Below are 16,771 nucleotides of genomic sequence, written 5' to 3'. Positions count from 1 at the left end.
CTTATAAAAAAAAACTGTGACTAAATATTTTTAATATTTTTCATCTACCTTTGAAACAATATACTAGGAGCCTTCTATTTTATATTTTCAAGCTTTTTTAACCAACAAATAAAATTTTATTAACATTTCTAGAAATAAAACTAAAAAATAATGGAAAATGAAAATTTAATAAATATTGGCATAAACATTTTTTTGATTTTCGCAAAATTTCCATTTTGGGCGGTGCTGGCGAGACGCGCGAAATAGTCGAACGTGGTTTGTTCGCGGACCAGACACGTGCGAATTTCGGGGTATATCGTGCAAATTCGTGCTAATCACGTGCTAAATATTGGCATAAACAGTTTTTTGATTTTCGCAAAATTTCCATTTTGGGCGGTGTTGGCGAGACGCGCGAAATAGTCGAACGTGGTTTGTTCGCGGACCAGACACGTGCGAATTTCGGGGTATATCGTGCAAATTCGTGCTAATCACGTGCTACATTTTGGTATATCGAGTTTGTTATTATTTTTAATTTTTCACGTTGGGCGGTGCTGGTGAGACGTCTCTCCAGCACCGCACATCATTTTTTGTCATAGAGTTGTATATTTTGTCATGCAAATTTTGGCGATAGTCATGCAAATTCATGCTAATTACATGCTAATTTCCTGTAAAAAAAAATTGTAAAATTTTTGAATGGGTGGTGCTGGAGAGATGTTTGTATAAAAATTTGAATTTATAATCAAAAAGTCTACAACAAGTGTCGCCAGCTTTTATATTTAAAAACTTAGATTGTTGTTCTTTTACCTTGGTACCTACTTATCTTGTGAATAATAATTATTATATATTTATTAACATTAAATATTTGTACTTTCCAATTAATAGTTAGTTGTTGCTGAATTACAATCTTCAATTTGATGTTTGTATTTTATTGTACTATAAAGTATTAAATATTAATAATTTTAGATACCAAACTAGAATAATTGTGTTTATAAAACTACTTAAAAACTATCAAAATCCAAATTCAATACTTGTTTCGTCAGGCAACTCCTTCTATAATATTATACATTGGCGTGATTTGAACTGCAGCGATTTGTTTCCCCAGGCGTTTTAAATATAATAATATTATTGTCGATTCATAATATCATAGATAGACAATAATGGAAGTATGAATACGTGGGCAGTAAAAAAAACTCGACATTATCTTCAATCGATTAGTGTTTTAATGTTTATATTTTTATGTAGCGACGCTTAATTTAACATTTCCGGTGAATATTAAAGCAATACGTAGAAGAACCCATGATTCAGTCCTAAAACTAACCTAAGCTAACTTTAGTATTTTTGTCTTTTGATATAATATTTTAAGTACCAGCGATATGAATGCAGGTTAATCGTCTTTATACAGTCATATTAATTCAGACTTTCTAATAATATGTATTTTATTTTAGTAACGAAGACACGCGGAGTGCACAAGAATATTTCCCTAAATCGAATATGTTTTCAACAATATTAAAACCTAAGTATACCAGGGTTACTATACTGCTCATACATGCAAGCGAAAATAAATATAAAAATATAAAGCGCATTATGCCATGTGGTACAGTTATTGTGTCCAGTCGTGAGAAACTTACGAACAGTATATAGTTGTTCTTCCAATCCCGTATAAGACGTTCGATCAAATTCGATCGGGCGTGATTTATAGGCAATCCAAGATGTATCGAAGTAGTGTGATCATCGGCGAGGCTTCTAGTAGGCATTATAGAAGGCATAATACAGCCTCCCGCGAGTCAACATCGCCAATTCGAAACCACCACACGAGTGCGACGACCATTTATAGAGTTTTTTATTCGAGCGGTAAAAATATATTGAATATAACTTCGCCTTGATGACGTGTGTTCGCAAGTGTGAAAAATATTTTGTACTTTTAAATGTACGTGTATCTGCATCTCGACTTACGTAATTATGTGCCGAATTTTTAGGTATTTGTATATATAGGCATTTAAAACAATTGAATAAATGTAAGGATAGGTATGTTTTAGTCCAATATAATAAATATTTTGAATATTAGGGATTAATATATTTTAATTTTCTCCATTGTAAGAATAAAATATGCATCATTATATTATATATAATTTTTCAAAAATATTTAAATGTTATAATAATTATAATTATAATACATTTAGTAAACTAATATATCGTATATTATTAAAAATGATTTCCCAAAACGGTGCCAACAATAAAATAAAATATAATACTATTAGGTAAATAATTATTTTTTTAAACACAATATTATAATATTATAAATACCTATAATATGGTATGGGCCAAGTTTCAAAATCTTGACTGTAATTAAGTACCTACCTATATGCAAGATGCTAGTTCCGAATTCTTACTTTGACATCTTATCGACGCATGGTGGAGTTCAGTTAATAAAAACAAACATTTAGGCACTCGTCCAAGTTTTAATGAATATACAAATAGCTTATTACACTTAATACATTTTTATTTGACGATTTAATTTATTTTTAGTTATGTTTTTTAAAACTAATATAAAATACATTTTAATAATATAATAATAAATTGTATTTAATTGTGTTATTTACAAAAGTATAAATATTTTGATCATTATAAAACTAAAATATCGGCTGAGTGGGTGTCGCTCTGCCGTACATAAAGTTACAAGTGGGTCTCTATAATGGATGGAATTAAATTTCAATTCAATGATAATATAATACCTATCATCGTATACAAAAAACGATTCTGAGCGGAGACGGTTTGTCAGTCTAGGATAATTTATATTATATTTAAACTGTTATTACTTATTTGTGATCCAATATTAGGCAACCGGTAAATTGAATTAATATTATAAAATTACAAAAAAATAACTCAAATCGTTATTCTATATAATATGTAGTTTTGTCAAATTTTAACTTATAATATAATTATAAAAAGAAACTGAGGTAGGTACTGTAGGATAAAGATAAAGATAAAGATACTGTAGGTATTTTTTTAGATTTTTTTGGTTACAGAATTTTAAATACTTACGTGGGACCTTGTTTTAAATTTTTAATCCTTAGCTATAAGAGTTGTAAATGTTATACATTTTGAACTACAAAATCATTTTTTAATTTTCAATTTGATAAATTTTGTCAAAATTCGAACTTTATATTTACGCATGTAAAAAAACGTGTGCCTATGTATTTTTAATATTTTTCAACCACTGTTGCAACTCTATATCATTTTAAATGTTCACCTCTTCAATACCAACACCAACTAGATTCACTTTCAGTGGCGAAAATCTTATACTGCTATAATATTACTACATACTTTGCTAAATTTTTTGTAATGTCAGACACACATCAACTATACAATATTGAACTATTATGGTAATAAATTATAAAATATAAAAATATAATATTAGTTGTAAGAAATAGAATGAGATAATAAAGAGAAAAAAAAATAACAACAGCCCCAAAGAATAGCCCATTATACTGTCCTGTCCGATTGCAAATGGAAATGACAATATTAATATTGTAACCAAAGCGTTTCTTTCTTGCAGTCAGCATGGCAGCGCTATAAATACGCCGTGGCCGCGGGCAGCGCACTGGATGGCGTGGTCATGGACAGGCTGGCCCGGGAGACGACCAACCTGCTCATCTGAGTGTCGTTTGTGTACGGCTGTACACGGCCGTGTTGATGGCCACCGGCGTTAGGTCGTATACGCGGTCCAGCTGCTGACGGGCCTGAGCACCGGACTGCTTGGCCGGCCAACGGCAGTATACATTGCCGAGGTGACAGAGCAGTGTTACCGGTGCGCTGCGCTGGCCATTATCTCTTTCTCGGTATCGGCCGGTATACTGGCCGTGCACAAGATTGGCACGTTCCTGGACCGGCGGCTGGTATTAGCCCTATATTTTCCGACAACGTTCTCATATAGGTCACGCCCGAGTCGCCTGTCTGGCTGTGTGAGGACGAGGACAACCAACATTTCCGTCGAACCGCTGCAGTCTGCGACCACGCGAGTGGCGGTGTACCGTCGAGGCCACCATCTCGCACCGTCAAGCAGACGGCACGCCAGTGCTTCAGTAGGCCGTCGTTTATGGAGCCGCAGGCAGTATACTGTCTGCGTTCTTTTTCGTCCAACAGTTCTCAGGTGCAGTCCATACTCAACCCGGTGACGCTGCTCATGCGCGTTGGGCCCAATATCAGCGAGTACCACTGCACCACGGTCTTAGACGTCATCTAGGCCGTGACCATGCTGGCGTGTGGCTTGACCAAGCCGTTATCTCAGCCGTAGGCACATGCGTGTCTCTGCTTCGCCTGGCCGGTCGGTCTGGGACTCAGGCACCTCTGTCACCGTGGCCGTCCATGTGGTCCTGGCCCCAGCGGCCGCCTCCAGCCTGGCACCCGTCCACCCATCATCGCGTACATGGTGTTCATCAACATCGGGTTGGTGCCGTTGCCTTGGACCATGTCCAGCGATATTCATTTTGGCTTTACTGTCGTTGATTTTTAAATAAATGGTGTGTTATACCCAATAACTAACACAGAATAGCAAGGCGGGGAATTAATGAGTTAAAAAGTTTATTTAAACAATTAAGTTTCTTTTAACTAAATTTCATACTTTCACAATGAGTTACTGTTTTTAAAAATAACTTCTAACTCAACAATAAATATATTTTTGTTCCATGATTATAATACGTAGTTAATAATCTATACATATATAATAGCGAAAGCAATCAAAAGTGGAAATCTTTGTTACGGATTGGCTCCGAAACTACTTATTCAATCGTCGTAGTTTTTTTTCTTTTTAAATCGAAGAGGATCTCAGTATCTCACGGAGCAGGTGTTAGGCATACATTTAGTGTGCCCGCGCGTTCTATCCACTGTATATTATATGAGAGTAAACGCTTGAAAGAATCAGCGAAACCGACAAATATAACGCTTTCAATCCAATGCATCTATAGTACATTATACATTCTATATATAATGTGTGAGCGCACGTTCGACAATGGATAGTGGTGGATCTTTTATCTGCGGGTGGCTCTTGTACCAGGATTTAAGATAGTATGTGGGCACATCGACTACGGTAAAATACTAAAATTACTTAACGACACTATTTTGTTCGCACGGAGCGCTGCTATAATAAAAAACAAAGCGATGTTCACTGTACTGGCTTTCTCATCACAAGTCGATGGGCATTGGGCAACCATACAATCTTAAATTGTGTCGTTCTATACATTAAACCTTATATTTTATACCAGTGAGTTTGAAAGTTTTGTAAAAATGTATTAGTAGAAGTTTTCATTTCTGTCTACCGTACGAAGACGGTATAATTCTTAATTTTTTTTGTGTTTCACATTTTAAAGTTGTGCTTGCACATGTATTTTAGCACTCAAGTTGAAATGGAAATTCTTAAGTTTTGAACACCCATAGGCCATAATATACCGCGAACGTTAAATAACGAATTTAACAATAAGTTTGAATCATATAGTGTTGACAACGAAGTACACTGGATGAGCTGGTCAGTTAAGAAATGCGGTATAGTCACATTAAGTGTTATCATTCCTAATACATACAAACCCCATTTAAAATATATTTTGTTTAGTTCAAATAATTGATTTTATTGGAAAAAAAAATTATATTTGGAAATATGTAGGTATTATTTTATAATGTTATACCACCACTTATTCCTGTGTATTTCAAATACTATAAATAAAAGACTGTTTCAGTGTTAAATGCACTATTTCTGGGTTACAACAGGGATAAAAACGATTGATATTTTACGTAGTACCAGACACACGTCAACTAAAATAAAATATGATAACATGCACTTGTAAATATCACGCCCGATACGGTGTAAAATAGTGCAGATATCGTACACGAATGCTAGAAAATATTATGATATCGTTACGCGTGCGTACTACGCGAATAATCAATAAACGAGATTATGTACCTGCTGCATCGTAATTCGTATAGTGTCTACTATCTATTATTATTATATTACGGTCTAGCCGCAATCGCGTACGCGTTTCACACGTCATACCTATAATATGTTACTTATTATTGTATTTACAGCAGGACGTCGTCGCGGATACTACGATGATGATGATGATGATGATGATGATGATGATTACGATAATAATAATAATACAACAATAATAATGAAAATAACACGAGATTATAATGTAATTACACGACGACGACCGAAGAAAAATCGATTACGAGTAAAACGCCGCAACCGGACCGCATCGTCGGGGTCGAGCAGGGGCGGAAAACGATCCGAGAACAAACCACACGTATCGGCGGTCGCCGTTTCGAACGGGCTCGTCGATAAAAAAAAAAAAAATAATATACACATAATACAATATAAATAATAATAATAATAATAATATGTTATAACGACAAATAACGCTGTGCACACACGCGAGCGGGCGAGCGGAGAGCTTTGCAGAGTGCACCGGTGTGGTCGCGCCGGACGATAACGTCACGTCTGTGAATGGAAACGTGCCGTTCATTGATCATCATTCAGCCACACACCACATCGGTACTATAATATATCGCTCGTATTATTTGAAAACCGGGCGATTCACCAAACACGCTCCGCCTCCCCTCGATTCGACCTGTTTAATAACATACCAAGTATAATAATATTATCATGTAGTGGTAGATGTATACGTCATACTGCGCCTATGGTGTCATGTACACTGTACAAGTGTATACTACAACAACGCCGTGCGTACCCCATACTTGCGAGCAGTAGTCGAGTCCAACGACGTCGGTCGCACGATATTATACCTATATGTACAGGTACCTATATGGCTATATACCTGTATAACATATAATTGAATATCATTATAATATTATAGTCGACCCGCGTACACGGAAAATCGACGTGCGGCGGTTGCGGCCGCGGGAAAAAATCGACGAACAGAACCGAATAATTCGATACGAGACCGCAGTTTACAAACCGCGATTTATTGAATCCACTCACTCACACGCACACGGAAACAACACGTTATGTCCAATATTGAATTATAGAGCACTGCACACGACGAACGCGCGAGCGGGCACGTTCTCGAGTAAACCGCTATCGCGGCCAACAGGTGTCCAACGACGACGTCGGAAACGAAACGAGCTCTCGGCCGTGCGCGCACAAACACGTCTCGTTGTTATCGCCAGTAACCCGGTGACCGGTAACATATTATTATATTGATCGGCTGAATATCGCCGTATACTTTCTTCTCTAGATGCAACTAAACGCCCTGATATTATTGACGCATGTTTTCGATCAATTGCGTTTTTGAATTATCTGAATTTAGGTACTTACCTAATACTTACCATTACGAGTATATACTAATCAGTGTGCTTATTGGAACATTGTAAAGGTACATAAAATAGTATGATTAATAATATTTGAAAAAGATGAAATACTTTATTAATTATTCGTTATTAAATATTGGTTAAATGCATAAAAATGCAAAAAAATTAATAATTTGGAAAAAGATAATATATGTTCGAAAAGTGTAAAAAAAATACCATATGAAAAAGGCAAAATATAATATTATATTATATTCATAATTAATATTTGCATTTTGCATGAAAAATGCAAAAAAATTTAATATATTAATACCTATGTCCTACTAATTATTTGAAATAAGTTTAAAATATAAAAACTAAGACAATAATAGGTACTAAAAAGATAAAAAAATATATAGTTATAGCATACGAAAAAAAAACAATAGATTAACTTTTTAATATTTTTTTTTTTATTTAAGCCGCAACAACAATGATTATTATCTCATGACAGTATACAGTAATATTGTAATAATAGTGGTTATGATACATTCAATATGTGTTGGTTATGATGTACATTTGAATACTTTTTTGGTATTGCCTTTTGACTCATTGCTTCATCAAGATCTTCTGCGATGTCAAGCTGGGCTTTAATATTACTGAAGTTTCGACAGTGGCAAATTTTATGTTTGACTGTTAGAATTTATCCGCATGTTTGGCATAAGCCTGTTCAGTTCCGGCCATAAGGTGTCTGTGAGTTAACCATAATGTGTAGTCGATTCGTGATATATTTAGAATTACTTGCTGTCGTCTGGATAGTGGTATGGTTGGCCATGGAAGGACTGTATACAGTATATTTATTTCTCAATTGAATTCGGAGTGGAAGGTTGACCATATTATATGTTGCTATTAGTTAATGATGTGATTTTCTATAAGGAGTCTTGGGCTGTATCGAAGTCCTCGGCTGTATGGATGCGGATTCGGAGTAAGTCAGGAGAGGTGTTAGTTTTAAGGGATGATGAGCTTTATCCCGCGGCACAATATGTATATAAATCATCGGAATATAGGAAGGATTTTACGGGAAATTTAATTACTTCACATAGGCCGTTGATGGCAATGACAAAAGGCGTTTCTGAGATATTGGAGTTTTGAGTTACACCATTTTCTTGTTTGAATATTGAGGAAAGGAAGCCGTTGATTTTTACTTGGAATGTTCTGTCCGATAGAAAATGTTTAATTATATTGCCATTATTAAAAAGTATTTTGTGAAATTTTTCTATTATGCGAGGTTGCTAGGCGTAGTGTAATATAGTATTGCTATATCGAAGGAGACTAGTCCTAGAAAGTTTTTGGTTTCGAAGGTTTTTAAAATTTCGTTTTGAATGTGGTTCGATGATTGCCAAAACCGTTTTGTTGGGGAGAAAAATAATTTATTCTTCCGAGAAACCATCTTAACCGAGTATCAATGATTCTTTCAAATATTTCGCACATTGTATTTAGTAAAGATACCGGTCTACATACTTCTATGATTAATTTGTTTTTCCAGATTTTTGGATAGGTATGACAATGGCGTGTTTCCAAGTTTTTGGAATTTTTTCAGAATTAGATTAATACTTAGGCTAATTATTTTAAATAAGTTGAAAATATAAAACACTAAGATAATTATAAATAGGTATGAAAAAGATAAAAAAAAATATATAACTATAAGCATACAAAAAAAGATTAACATTAAGATTATAAATTAGAATAATATAATATAGTAGGTAGAAAAATATTTACATATACGTTTTACAATAATAAATAATAATGATGCGTAATAACTAATAAAAGATGCTAGTTAAAACTAAAAAATTGCAAAAATGTTGAAAAGTCAATATGAAAAAACTTAAATCATAAAAATTTGTATGAAGTCATATGAAATATATGATGATGATATTATGACTCCAGGGCGGGCCCCTGCGATGTATATGTATATTGTGTAAGACTCGAAAAAAAAAAATTCGTGTGCATAATATAATACTGCAGTGTCATTCTTTCGTATTCGCGGATGGTTCATTTTTGTCTTCACGTTAACCTCGAGCCTGTCTGTCTGTCTGCTGCAGTGTGATCTACCGGGACACCGGGGGTCGATCGTTTCCCCGGTGGTGAGCTTGTCCGCGACCGCTTATTCGTCCGTCCCGAAGGTATGGCTTATTTCGCGGCTACCCTGTATATCTACAGGGCGTTCCCCTATCCGCAACCGGGGGACGCGCTCGATGGCATGCTCATGCACACGAGAATGCATCCGTTTAATATTTTCTTTTTCGTTGCATTTTAGATTCTCAGTGGAACGATGAATGTATTGATTTTACAATGATGTGTGTTTTTTTTTTTTTTTTGTGTCCGTGTACACGATAAGCAGTCGAAATAATGCATCGATTTTCCACTACAGTATCTTGTTCGATGGGAAAGTGAATATTGTTGCTGCCATTGGGGAGGTCAAAATTTAATATTCCCAACAGTTTTCAAAAGAGCCGGGAAAAACAAAATAAAAAACCTTAAAAACGAGAATTTTTACGCAAAATCGGTTTTCCACAAAATAGATTTTGGTTTTTATGGTGTAACTCTAAAACAAATGAACGTATGTAAATGACATTTTCACTGCTCGTTTATATTTGCATTTTCTATACACGATGAAATTTTCAAAATATATTGATTTGTTTTGAACTGTTTGGGAACATTTTCTGTTTCCAATTGTATTGGTCTTTTTTTCTATGAATATTAATAAAACTTTATTTGTAGGGTAAAAAAGCTTGAAAATTTAATACAAGGCTTCTACCATACTGTTACAATGACGTTTGAAAAATATTAAAAATCCTTAGTCATAGTTATTATTTATAAGCATTTAAAGTTCAAATCATGACAAAATATGGAAAAATCACGAAAATTAGAAAAATTATTTTGAGTTGAGAATTCTTAAAAATTTTTCTTTTTAAATCTAAGATTTGAAAACGTAATAAAAGATTCCTCATAAGTTTGTCTACCATTATCAAAAAAAAAAAATGTCTATAAGCCAGCCAAATTAAATTGTTATAAGCGTTTGAAATTCATATTTTTACAATATTGGATATTTACTCGATTTCTCATATATTGGTTTTCTTATATTTTTGTTATTAGTAAACGAATATCTGTATCTACATGACAATTTTACTGAATTTTTATATTTTCATTTTCTAAACACCATAACATTTTGAAAATATTTTGACTCTTTTTGAGCTGTTTACAAACATTGTCAGTATTCAATTTTTTTAGTTTTTTTAATTTTTTTTTCTATAAATATCAATAAAATTTTATTTGTTGGGTAAAAAAGCGTGAAAATTTAATGCAAGGTTCCTGATATATTTTTACAATAGCAGTTGAAAAATATTAAAAATACATAGGCACAATTACAATAATAGTAATTATTTATAAGCATTTAAAGTTCGAATTTTGACAAAATGTATCAAATTTAATTTAATAATTATTTTTTAGTTAAAAATTTATAAAATGTTCAACTTTTATAGCTAATGATTGAAAATTTAGAAACAAGGTTGTATGTAAATAGGTAAATATAAAAATTACTTTATTCACGATAATATTATCAAATATACTAGGTAATTAATTAGAAATATCATAATATACTTAGTAATATCATAGGCTGACTGTCCGTTTTCGCACAAAATCGTTTTTCTTATACAATGATATTATATCATTGAATTCAAATTTAACACCATCCATTACAGTGACCCACTTGTAACCTACTGAACAGCAGAGTGACTCACTTTTTTGTTTGAATATCTAATTCCGTAAAAATTTTAACCTAAGAATCTTATATTTAATACTTAGGTACCAAAAAAAAAAATATTGTGCGTATTTTCAATATTTTTTATCTGTTGTATTATAAATAAATCATAAAATAAATCATAAGAACCTTGTAGGTATTGCATTTTCAATTTTTTGTCCTCACAAATAAAACTGTGTTATATATAAATAGAAAAAAACTAAAAGAAGTCAATTTTTTTTTAATATTTATAAATAATAATAATAATAATACTTATTTAATTTATTACCACCAAAAAAAAATTTACAATTTCAAATAAACAATAGTACCTACAATCTACATACGACAGTTGCAAACTCATCCTAAAAAAAATAGCTGATGTATGCGGATGAGTTGAGTTCATAAAATAATATACATAGAGTCTCTTGAAATATCAAAACAGAATTGAAACAAAATAGCTTAAAATGTAGATTAGATATAAATTATATCACAAAACAAAAGAGAATACTGTAGGTTAGCATATGCATACAAAAATACGGCTAGGTTAGAACACTAAGTAAATAGCTCAAGAGTTATGTTGAAAATGTTATTTTGTCTTGAAAAACTAATATACTCTTGGTAAAAAATGTATGTCTTTTTTTAATTTTTTTGATGTTAAAAAACAATCATAATAAAATCTATTAATAACTAATCTGTGAATCAAATATGCCACTATCAAACAATATTAAATCGAGCTGTGAATTTCAATTATTTACAAAATAAAACAATATGCCAGAAAGTTGTGACATAAAATATGTACCAATTTTTAATGACACATGGCGCCAACTAGGAAATAGTAATCGTTGGATATATGCAACCCACGAACCTATTGAGTTAATTGTAAGCTGTCAGGGCGAAGTAGAAAATATAAAAATAAACAAATCAGGAATATTAAGTCTAAAACCAAACTGTAAAGCTTTCACAAATTATAACACCATTATATTATTAGCAAAATATCTGGGAAAAAGCAATATTTCCTAAAGACTGTGTACAAGAATTTTAATAACACTTCAATGATAAAATAAAACAACAAAAACCCGAGGATGAGAACCAAATTAGCCTTAATACAGCGGTGAAGTTTAATGATTTAAAATTATATTCAAAATCAATGTCAGCCTTAGATGAACAAGTAACACAGGAATTAAGCTAAAAATCAAATTATAAAATAAAAATGGTACATTCTGCAAGGTTGACGACGGTAGTACTAATATTAACCGGAATTATCCTATTTAAAATAATAAGATCATTAAAGAGGAAAAACAGACATAAACCAGTAGACACTGTGTAAGTGGTTTACAATGTTGAGAGCGACCAATTCCAAGTCCTGACAACACAGAATTAGTTCAACACACACAAAAAAAACCATAATTTAAAATTACCCTACTTAATATTATTTAATAAATAATATTGTGGTAGAGAAAGATGGTGAGTAGGTAATTATCGTAGCAATTGTAAAGGAAGTACGTGTTTTTTAATAAATATATAAAAATTTAAGAATTTAATATAAAACTAAGAATTAATTTTAAGGTATATAATATATATATAAAAAAATGTGTAAAATAGAATTAAGTAAGAAAAGTAACCATTATACTTAAGGTAAAAATGTCAGCAAAAACAAAACTGTAAAATAATACAATTTAGTACAAAAATTAAACATTTTTTATAAATTTAAAAAAAAAAATGTAAAATAGGATTAAGTTATAAAACTAATTTTGGAGATATTACCGTAACTCGTAGGTCTTCTGCAAAAAGCATTTAAAAGCATATTCGTGATATTCGTTGTTACACATATTTTAATACTGCTGATTCACGCGTACTAGTTATTTCCAAACTAAAACTGTTTTAAAATCGTGTATTTGGAAAATATACACAAATTATTGAATTATTATAGTTATAAAATAGCACGAAAATAAATATAAAAATAAATACAATTTCGTATGAAAAAGATGATCGCTAAGAAATCAAAACTATACTGACGAAAAATGTCACAATCAACAAACATATTATAATAATATAAACACAGTATAAACATTACAGAAGGTATTTCCTGGACAACGAAGAAAACACATTTGATTGTTGTAGCCGGTTTATTTTATTACCAAATATACCTACAAAATAATAATTAATAAACTGCATATTTAAGTATAGAGAATTTTAACTGTTTAATAATATTCCTTAAAATAACCAATCTATACAATAAAATTTAAATAGTTACTAAAAATTTGTTTTATTATTACTTACACTATTTTTACCATTTCCGCTGTACTGTATTTTACCTTTATTTAAATACTATGATGATTGTAAATAACATGTAAATATGTTTTTGTTCCCGGCTAATGACTATAATGTTGAAGCCGTAATAAATGGATTTAAAAAAAAACTGCATATGATTATACGATATTATTTTGCTCGATTTCTACAATTTTCACACAGTATACGAGTGACGAGATCGGTGGTGCTTGCACGAGTATTTTGAGTTGCAAGATGATCGTTCAACATTTTTAAATTTTGAACACCATTACAAATACGAATATTAAATACCTAACGAATTGAACAAAGTTTGAATCATATAGAGTTGGCATTTTCAACGGGTGACGAAGTGAAAGTGCACGGGGTCATCTATAGTATAGTACCTTTTACCTAGGTATACATATATAATACTAATTGTACAACGACCCGGAGAATAATATCCACAAATCACTAGACCCGACCCGTAGCCCGTAGTTTTTTTTATGTAAAAACTCGGAGTGGTGTCAGTCCTAGCCTCCAGATAATAGATATATCTGATATATTGCATTCAAATTATACCTACCAATTAATATCATGTTCTGGTTCCATTGGATGCCTATTGTATGTATTATATAGGAATGGAGCTACCCGAACTCGAACAAGATGAACCGGTACCGAATTTCTGTCAACATTAGATATGTTGGTTTCGTCTGGAGTAAATTTTTCGGCACTTCTCAATCATGATGAATTCATCAAAATGTATACTTTTTTCTTAAAGGTTTTTTTTTTATTATTTGAATCATTCGTTTTCCCATGTGCAGAACATAAAGATTATATTATTTTTTTATTCAATAAAATATTACATAAGTATGGAAATGTGACAGTACACGACACAATCAAATCAAGATAAATCAAAAGAAAAAAAATTATCCAAATTTTGTAAAACATAATAATTAGGTTAGTACCTATAGGTACTATTAATTTACCTGTAAGATCTGGATTCTGGGTACTTTAAAGTTGTTATCTTGTATTTTTAATAATTTAATAATATTTATTAATTTTTAGATTGTAATGTTTTATACTTTTATAGTCTTTAAAATAATAATTATTATGCCATTATAGTTTTATGATGATAATTATAATAATTGTATGTTACCCTATGATTTCGTAGGATAAGTGTATAATAAACCAACGAATTATCGTTCAATTGGAATACGGCGATAGATATTTACACATAATTATTATATAAACTACTATATCAAAACTTTACATTTTATTATGACTAGAAAAATCTCAAACATTGTACACGAGATGAATTTATGACAACACTGGTCTCATTAAAAAACACATTCCTTTTTTTAGTCGACCTATAACCGTCTAAAACATATTATTATAGTAAACTAAGTATACATACATTTGATTTTCAACAGCAAATAACCACCACAAAATACGGCGTCGAGTAATTTGTGTTGCATGTCGATGATATATTTTCGCGAGCAGTTCTGTTGTTATAATATTATTTTCGAATTTGGTTTGTCTATCATCGTGTGTTCGTGTGTGATACAATGGAAAACCATGAAATATGTGTTGTACCTATTTATTACCTAGGTAATAAATATCTTTTTCTTTCGATAATCGTTTGGAAAATTAAATTTAAAAAATTTAGAAATAAATTATTATATCAGAAATGTCAAAAATACAATATTATATTTAGGTAAAAAGCTGACGTAAGAAATAAGATTCGTACTGTAAATTGGAAAACCCATCATACTTAATGGTTTATAATATGTATAATATTGTATTAATTTATTATATACTTCATCATTCTTTATGCTTTCTAAGTTCAACAATTATGAATTTACACTAAAATGTGTAACATGTACTTCAATACTTTGTACACAATTTACAACAAATTTACAATTTGATACTAATAAATAAATTTTAAGTTTTCGTATCTTGAAATATTCTTTTTTATAGTGTCACTAACTTAACATACCTATAGTGAATATTTTATAATTTATATATTCATTTTGAAATCAACACCGAGACCATATAAAGTACGTGCGAGAACGACAACATATTTTCAAATACGTCCTTCGATCTTATAACAATATAATATTAATATTATTATTTAGGCTTTTAATATTGTTTGTTACATTTTACAAACCGATTATACAATGACGCAATTAGGCTAATGCGGGTATACGCCCAACGGAGTTTCTAAAATATTTTCGATTTTTAAGAGCTTACGAAAAACAGTCTCCCGAACAATGTTTACGTTTCTTAAGTTATGAGCTCGGAATCCTTGCTGGAACTATTTTTTTTAGGAAGCTACATAATCATAATCTGACTTGACTTAACTCCATTTCATATAACACATGGGTAAAACACAAATCCAACATTTTATGTTTGACCAAATTTTAAGAGATTTCGCATATATTCTAAGATTCTATACATAATATTCACGTATATTATATACCTATATAGTTGATAAATCAACCATAAAAATTGCAATTTTTATCAAATTAATTCAATTCAAAAATGAATAAATAATAATGGCTAATGGCCTAAGTTTCCGGGCTCAAGCTCAGTAAAAAAATAAAATAAAAAATATATCACCTATAATAATGTGTATTATTTTAGATTCTGAGTGAAACGATGAATGTATTGATTTTACAATGATGTGTGTTTTTTTTTTTATTTTTTTTTTTATTTTTTTTTTTATTTTTTTATTTTTGTGTCTGTGTACACGATAAGTAGTCGAAATAATGCTTCGATTTTCGACTTCAGTATCTTGTTCGATGGGAAAGTGAATATCGTTGGTGCATTGGGGAGGTCAAAATTTTAATTTCCCAGTAGTTTTCAAAAGCGATGTGAAAAACAAAAGAAAAATTAAGGAAAAACGGGAATTTTTACGCAAAATCGATTTTTAACAAAATCGATTTTGGTTATTGGTGTAACTCTAAAACAAATGACCGTAGATGCATGAAATTTTCACTGGTTGTTTATATTTGCATTTTCTATACACAATACAATTTTGAAAATAATTTGACTTTTTTTGAACTGTTTGAAATGTCCGTCATTGTCAGTTTTCAGTTTTTTTAAATTTTTTTTCTATAAATATCAATAAAATTTTATTTGTTGGGTAAAAAAGCTTGAAAATTTAATAGAAGGCTCCTAGGTTATTGTTTCAAAGGCAGATGAAAAAAATTAAAAATCCTTAGTCACAGTTTTTTTTTTATACACGTTTAAAGTTCAAATCTTGAAAAAATACGGAAAAATCACGAAAATTTGCAAATTATTTTGAGTTAGAAATTCATAAAAAATTTTCTTTTTAAATCTAAGATTTTAAAATCTAATACAAGATTCCTCATAAGTTTGTCTAACTTTATCAAAAAAAAAATTTCTACAAGAAAGTCAAATTAAATTTTT

The 16,771-nt window shown here is 31.0% G+C and overlaps 1 pseudogene; it reads left to right on the top strand.

The window, feature by feature from the left end:
* The first annotated feature begins 1,136 nt into the window (after nucleotides 1-1,136).
* LOC132946617 (solute carrier family 2, facilitated glucose transporter member 8-like) lies at nucleotides 1,137-4,492 on the top strand (annotated as a pseudogene).
* The last annotated feature ends 12,279 nt before the right edge of the window (nucleotides 4,493-16,771 follow it).

Source organism: Metopolophium dirhodum, chromosome 6 (assembly GCF_019925205.1).
Source record: "Metopolophium dirhodum isolate CAU chromosome 6, ASM1992520v1, whole genome shotgun sequence".
Classification (NCBI taxonomy): domain Eukaryota; kingdom Metazoa; phylum Arthropoda; class Insecta; order Hemiptera; family Aphididae; genus Metopolophium; species Metopolophium dirhodum.
Note: the sequence above shows the minus strand (reverse complement) of the source record. Positions and strands in the feature narration are given on the sequence as shown.